This window comes from Petaurus breviceps, unplaced genomic scaffold (assembly GCF_028583685.1).
Source record: "Petaurus breviceps papuanus isolate PSGF00001 unplaced genomic scaffold, PetGlider_PUasm1.0 582, whole genome shotgun sequence".
NCBI lineage: Eukaryota > Metazoa > Chordata > Mammalia > Diprotodontia > Petauridae > Petaurus > Petaurus breviceps.
In genome coordinates, this window is record NW_027186390.1 from 4,895,529 (window position 1) to 4,903,425 (window position 7,897).

Consider the following 7,897-nt stretch of genomic DNA (forward strand, 5'->3'; position numbering starts at 1 on the left):
AGAGAAGAGAAGAGAAGAGAAGAGAAGAGAAGAGAAGAGAAGAGAAGCTAGAGACAGACAGACAGACAGACTGATTACATCAGGTTTCAGAATCCTAGTCTCAGAGAACCCCAAACCATCTTTCCCAGATCCCTCTCCTGTTTTTCTCCCTCCAGCTCTCTCAAAGAGCTAAATCTGGAAGCTGGTGGAAGGGAGTAGGTGGCTCTTTGGAGAAGCAAGAACTGACTCAAGAATCAGGAAGCCTCATTGCAATGTCAGTACAAATCAGAGACTTTGTTTCCTCTCCACCGACAGATGGGAAGGGTCTTTGCTCTTTAGAGAATGGTTCCTTTCTCTACTAAAATCTGCAGATCCCACTTGTCCTCATCTGCGGCTTCCACCCGCCCAGCACCCCGCACACAGTGCTGCGGTAGGCTAATGGGTCCCCTGCACGCTGAGCAGAGTAAAGAGAAGGTTCTCCCGCAGGAGACTGGGCCAGTTTCTCCTCAAAAGGTCACCTTTGGGTCAGACCAGCTCCTCCTGCTCCAGGGCTCTGGGCCTGGGGTCAGGGTTCCAGCCAGAAGCCAGTGGCTGGGTTTCCGGCTATCTGCTGCAGGCATTGCTCACTCCACCCTCCTGGCACGCTGCTCTCTGACTGGAGCTGCGGGGATTCCCACTTCTGCCCTTTGCATTAGCCTGGCAGCTTGGGCTGTGGTATTAATGTGTATCATTTTACCTTCGGGTTGCAACAAGGAAAATGACCTGGGGGAAAATGTCAGTGGTTCATTATTATAAAAGTTCCACCCTCTATAAATAAATGCTTTCTATAAATAAGTGCTATTAATTAACCTTGCCAGCAAGGATTACCATAACCAGTCTCCCATTCAGACTCCTTCAGGGTATGTGATCTAGTGGAAAAAGACTCTTAGTTGAGAGTTAAAAGTTCCTAGAGTTTCTAATATTTAAAAAAAAAAATCTCACCTTACTTTCCGGGGGCTCTTCTCCTGCTTACTCCCCACTCCCCTACAACCTCCTTTCAAAAAATAACGATCTTCATTCCCAGGATAATCCTCAGGATAATATATTGGCATACAAATCATATCATGGACCTTACACAAAAAGACATTTTTACACAGAAGAAGTCCAATAAAATTAAAATCAATAAATATTAAGTGTTCACTATGTATCAGCACACAATCTAATAGGAGAAACAACAAATATGTACAAACTTTATACAAGATAAATAGGAAATAATTTTAAAAGGGAAGGCACTAGAATTAAAAGGAACTAGGAAAGCTTTTCTATAGAAAATCATGACTCAAATGGAGAAATGGAAGTACTTCACCAAGGAGAGAGAAGAACTCTAAATTGGGTGTTAAAGGTTCCATTTATGCTCTAATGATGGGGTTGCACCTTGGCCTTGATAACCGTTGGGAGGCAGAAGATTCATAAGCTATTGTATGCATATGAACCAGTGGGAGTAGGACCTTCCTTTAACATTAGTGAACATTATTTGTTATTATTTCTGGGAGTCAATACTTCTGCCCTCAAGTAGCTTATATTTTTGTTTGGACATACACAACTAAACCCCATTGAAAAGATTAGAAGCAATGCAAAGTAGTATAAAATCAAGTACTAAAATATGGGGGGAAAGAATATATTAATTTTCTTTCCTTGGTTTTCAGTTTTCTTGTCTATAAAATGAGGGCTTCTGCTAAGGTCTCTTCTAGCACTAAAGCTAAAAAGTGTGCTCCAGTGGGGTCTTTCATTCTTCCTGAAATGCCTAGCTACCTTGCCATAGAAGTTCTCCTATTTTTTTAGCCATATTCTTCCACCTTCCCCAAAATCAGAATTCCCTTCTACCCAAAAGTATTCTTTTTTTTTCATTGTTTCCTCCTAGAAGTACTTCTTTCTTTCAAGACACATTTCATTCTCCCTAATATTTTGAAAAGTTGAAATGTATTCCTCCATCCCTTTCACTTAAGATCAGCATAGATGCTACCTGGTGTTGGAAGGGAAATCCATAAACATAGCATACACTCTCTGCAGGTCTCTGCAAGATTCTTGTTTTCTATACTTGCTTGAAGCATGATTTATTTAAATGTCCATCCCAGTCACTGGATCTTCTTAGATGACTTTAGCTGTCAATTCCCTCTTCCCTGACATGTCCTAATATGGATTGAAATAGAGGTTAATAAGCAAAAAGAAATCTAATTATCTAATTGTATCTCCTTGCCCAGAACTCCAGATTTTTCCTTGCCCTCTTGGCATTTTTCTCTTCCTTTGCACAAATTAAAAAAATAGAAGAAAAGCCATTTCTTCACAGGACCGTTGTCACAAGATTATGTCAAAGACCTCAAAGATAGGCCCAGAGTAGAAAATGATCAGTTTCACTAGGTGATGTTAAAAATAAATAAATAAACTGAGAGAATTCCAAGCCAGAAGGGATCAAGACTTATGGCTAGTACTTTGGTGTTCTATAAACTGAGTTTTTAACATAGGTTCACCTTCTCTGTTCAGGGAAATGAGATTAGACAGTCTATGTGTTAGACAAAGTGGGCCTGCTCGAAGACCCCTCAAGGGCAGCTCCATGTTAGAACTGGGAATGCTTAGAAGTCCAGACTATACAAATTTTTATAAGACAGTCCCAGGCAGGAATGCCCAGAGTGTCACAGGGACAGTCAGGAGATCCTTAGGGCAGTCAATTGAACTGATTTTTCTAGGAACAATAGTAGCAAAGTTGTATTGATTTGATTACTGAATGGGGGGATGGGGGAGTGATGTTCCAAGGGAGGGAAAAAAGGGCAAAGAGAGAATGTGGTAAATGCTATGCCATGCTAGATGGAAAGATGACCAGGGTAGATGGCTAATTGGGATATGAAGAGCATGGTCTGGACTAGTGATCTTCTTCTGGTCAGAGGAAACAACTTTGTGTACTTCAAGTAAGGAATAATGCAGATTCACAGAAACCACCAGTGAGAGGTCATCTAATAAGGGTCAGAGGAAGAAGAGGTGAGTAATGGTAAACGATGACTCCCTGTTGAGTTGTAACAAGGCAACCGATTGTTGAATTGCCTTCAAGAATAGAGAAATCTGCTTTCTTCCTGTGATGTTACTTACATCCCAAGAAATGACATGCCCAGGATATGACACAGACGTGCCAACTTGACAGCCACTACCCATACCTGGTGATTCACATATTGACAAATGATCCCACCAGAGGAATTTTATATGGCCTTGGGGGTACAAGTAAAGAATGTTCTTTTGACTCATGGAGCCACCACCTTAATTTAAACCCTTATTACCTTTTACCAAGATTACTGCAACAGCCTCCTAATTGATCCCTGCCTCAAAACTCTTCATACTTCAGTTAATCAATCAGTAAGCATTTATTAAGCTCCTACTATATGCTGAGCAAAGGGCTAATAAAAAGAGGCAAAAGATAATCCCTGCCCTCAAGGAGATTACAATCTAATCAGGGAGACAAATACATATAAAGCAAGTTATGTACATGGGATTAATAGGAAATATAAGAGAGGGAAGGAAAAATAAGAGAGGGAAGGTACTAGAATTAATGGAGGCTGAGGAAGGCTTCTAGTAAAAGAAGGGATTTTAGGAGGTACTTAAAGGAAGCTAGGGATGAAAGTAGGTGGAATGGAGGGAAGAGAATGTTCCAGGTGTGGAGGACAGTGAGATAGAATGCCCATAGCCAAGAGATCGAGTATCCCATTTGTGGAATATCCAAGAGGTCAGAGTTACTCAATCAAAGATTAAAATGCAAAAAGACTGGAAAAAACAAATGTTTTTGAGGGGCTGCAGAAAAAGGCACATTAATATACCATTGGTGGAACCCTGAATTGGTCCACATATTCTGGAAAGGAATTTGGAACTCAATCCCCAAAAACCACTAAACTGTGCATATCCTTTGATCGAAGATTGATACCCCAAACAGATCAAAGAAAAAGTATCCAGATAAAAACATTTATAGTAGTTTTTTTAGGTGAAGAATTGAAAACTAAGGGGGTGTCTATCCATTGCAGAATGGTCAAACAAATTATAGTGTATGACTGTGATGGAATACTATTTTGCTGTAAGAAATGACAAAAGGAATGGTTTCAGAGAAACCTGGGAAATTTGTATGAATTGCTACAAAATGAAGTAAGAATAGAACAACAATGTGTACAGAAACAAATAGACAAGACAAATTACTTTGAAAGGCGTAAGTAAGCACTTTGATCAATGAGAAGAGCAGCCATGATTGCAAAGGATAGATGATGATGCATACTACCTACCTCGTGAAAGAAGTGATAAGCAAAGATGCAAAATTAGATATGGACAGCAATAATGTAAGGATTCATTTTTGATTCACTATGCATGTTTGTTATGATGCTCGTGTTTTCTTTTTTTTTAAATAGGGGAAAATAAATACTTGTTCATTGAAATTTCTATCAAAAAAACAAAATAGGCTATGCCATATTCTCTTTTTTTAATGGGCTAATTAGACTGGTAGATCAGGAGAATTACATAATATAAGTAGATTTTTAGACAAACATTTGACAAAATCTCTCTGTCTTTGTAGTCAAGACAGAGAGCTGTGGACTAGATAATGGTACCACAATGTAAATTTAATATTAGTGGAATGACTAGGGCTCATTAAGAGTCTTTAATTGGTTGAGGTCAACTTGATTGCTGGTAGAGTGCCCAAATGACCCCTCCTTTTCTCTGTCCTGTTTAACACTTCCACCAATGACTTCAGTGAAGGCAGAGTTGACATGTTCATCAAATTTGCAGGTGACAAGAAAGTAAGCCATTCAATTAACACATTGGATGACAGAGTCAGTCTCCAAAAAGGTCTAGACCCTTAGAATGATGGACCAAATGGAATAAGATGAAACAATGAGCAAAACTTTATAGTTTACATTTGGGATCAAAAAATCAACCTCATACACACACACACACACATATACACATATACACACACATATGTGCGTGTGTATTTATATGTGTATATATACATATATACATGTGTGCATATATATGCATATGTATGTTGAGGGAGATGTGGCTAGACAACATAAATTCTTTTAAAAAAAACATTTTCTTTTTTCCCACAGTTATGTGTAAAGACAATTGTTAAAATTCATTTTTTTTAATTTTGAGTTCCAAGTTTTCTCTCTCCTCTGAGACAGAAAGCAATTTTATATACGTTATACATGTTCAATCATGCAAAACACATTACCATATTAGTCATGTTATGAAAGAAGACACAGGTCCAAAGGAAAAAAACATGAAAAAATACAGAAAGTGAAAAATAGTATGCTTCAACGTGCATTCAGACTCTATCAGTTCTTTCTCTGGAGGTGTATAGCATATTTCATCATGAGTCCTTCGGAATTGTCTTGGATCAGCTAAGTTATTCATAGTTGATCATCGTACAATATTGCTGTTACTGTGTACAATATTCTCCTGGTTCTGCTCACTTCGCTTTGTATCAGTTCATGTAAGTCTTTCCAGGTTTTTCTGAAATCATTCTGCTCATCATTTCTTATAGCACAGTAATGTTCCATCACAATTATATACCACCACTTGTTCAGCTATTTCTCAACTGATGGGCATCTCCTCAATTTCCAATTTTATGCCACTACAAAAAGATCTGCTAGAAATATTGCTGTGCAAATAAGTCCTTCCCTCCCCCCTTTTAAAATTTCTTTGGAATACAGCCTTAGTAGTAGTATTGCTGGATCAAAGTGTATGCACAGTTTTGTAGCTCTTTGGGCATAGTTTCAAATTGCTCTGCAGAATGGACAACATAAATTCAATATGAATCAACATTATGATATGGCAATCAAACAAACAAAAGCTACTATTCTAGGCTACATTAAGGGAGGCAAACTTTCACAGAATCAGAAAATTTTGGAGTTGAAAGGCTCTTCAGAAACCTAAGACTCCAACCTTTATCTGAGCAATTTCTATTGCTCTACCTATAACATTTCTAAGAAGTGGTAATCCAGTCTTTTCTTGAAAATCTCCAATGAGGGGGAACCCACCACCTCCCAAGGTGGCCCATTCCACTTTGGGAGAGCTCTAGTTGTTGTTAGGAAGCTTTTCCTTACAGCAAGCCTAAATTTACCTCTCTGCAACTTGTATCCATTATTCTTAGTTTTGCCTTCTAAAACTAAGTAGAAAATCTCATCCTCCTTCAAATAATTGAAATGTGTATGTGTCACAGCAGACTAACAAGAGCCTTGTATTGAGGATCTCTAATTCTCTGCATGTACCCACAAGCAATTTTTTTCAACCTTGGAGCAAGCAACGGAATGCAGTAAAGTTCCAGGGATTCACCTAAGGTTCTCCTGTCCTATCCCATCTCTTGCTGTTTTGTGGGACAAAAGATTATATTAGGAGATGTCACAGTGGCTGCTCATGGGTTCCATATGATAGTTGATGATGTATTGGTGATAATGGGTTTTTATCCTGATTTGATGCTACCAACGAAGAGCTGGGAGGCTTTTTATAAGACAAAGTCATAAGGTACAACTTGTTCATTGAGTTTTGCTATTCCTATTAAAGGAAGAGAGTGGTAGAATACAATAACTCCTTACTCTGTAGTCAGATGACGAGCTCAAATTCAGCTTCTGATAGTCTCTATGGGCATGGGCAAGTCTTTAACTTCCCTGGAACTAATTTTCCCCATCTGTAAAATGAGGAGGTCTAGTTTAATGACCTCTGAGGTTACCTCCAGTTCCAAATCTGTGAACCTGTGCAAGTGTGTAATGTATGATGGCTATGTTTTATGGAACTGCTCTATTGCATGAGACTGCTTCATAGCTTAGTATATGCACAGAAATCTTAATTGAGGGGCGGCAAGGTGGCACAGTGAGTAAAGCGCTGTCCCCAGAGTTAAGAGGCCCTGAGTTTGGTTCCGGCGTCAGACATTTAACACACACACACACAAAAAAACTAGCCATGTAACCTTGGGCAAGTTACTTAACCCCAATTGCCCTGCAAAAGGCAAAAAAAAAAAATCTTAATTGATTCATATTTCAGGAAGAATTTTAAAAGGTGAACTAAGAACTTTTTAATTGTTACAATTCAGTAATCATAAGCAGGCAGTGGCTACTCAGTGCTTGAATGCAAATGTTAAATAAACAGGTATGACTTATTAATGGATTAGTGGGTTATGGCTCAGACCCCACTGCGTAGGAGTCAGAAATGAGGCAGCCCAACAAATTCTTTGGCAAACTAAAAGTAGAAAATTCCACAAAGAAGGTTAGTTACACTGTATTCTTCCCTAGTCAGATCACATCTGGAGAATTGTGTTGAGTTCTTAGCACCATTAACACTTTATTCATTTTTTGAAAAATCATATTTTATTGGTATCTTTTGTTTTCCATGTCCCAAACCCTAACCAGAGACCCATTCCTCATAACAAAAATTTTCCAAGGAAGGCTAAAAATAAAGCAGTTCAGTAAAACCAGTCAACACATCAACCATGTCTAGTAGTATGTACATTCTTTTATACTGATTGTCCTCCACTTTCACAAAGAGGAGAGGGAAGTAAAACAACATTTTAGGGAAGTTATTGACAAGTTTAAGCATGTCCAGGAGAAGGCAACTGCCATATAATGATCAACTGATAAAACTGGGAATTTTTAGAAGACTTAGGATCAAAAGATCATAGATTTTAACCAAAAGGGACCTTAGAAATCATCCAGATCGGACGGCTAGGTGACTCAGTGAATAGAGCACCAGTTCTGGAGTCAGGAGGACTTGAGTTCAAATATGACCTCAGACACTTAACACTTACTAGCCCTGTGACCTTGGGCAAGTCAATTAACTCCAATTGCCCTGCCTTCTCCCCTCCAAAAAGCAGAAAGAAAGAAAGAAAGAAAGAAAGAAAGAAAGAAAGAAAGAAAGA

The 7,897-nt window shown here is 38.6% G+C and overlaps 1 protein-coding gene across 4 annotated transcripts in view; it reads right to left on the reverse strand.

Moving 5' to 3' along the window:
• Positions 1–7,897, reverse strand: part of SNRNP48 (small nuclear ribonucleoprotein U11/U12 subunit 48) — a 185,959-nt gene that overhangs the window by 86,132 nt on the left and 91,930 nt on the right. Inside the window, exon 10 of one of the 4 annotated variants that reach the window (XR_011171416.1) lies at positions 1,993–2,148. The exons of 2 other annotated variants lie outside the window; for them this stretch is intronic. The gene's annotated coding sequence lies outside the window, so the exon portion shown is untranslated. Of the gene's footprint in view, positions 1–1,992; positions 2,149–7,322 lie in introns of those variants that run through there. One more of the 4 variants, XR_011171415.1, reaches the window with a different exon arrangement.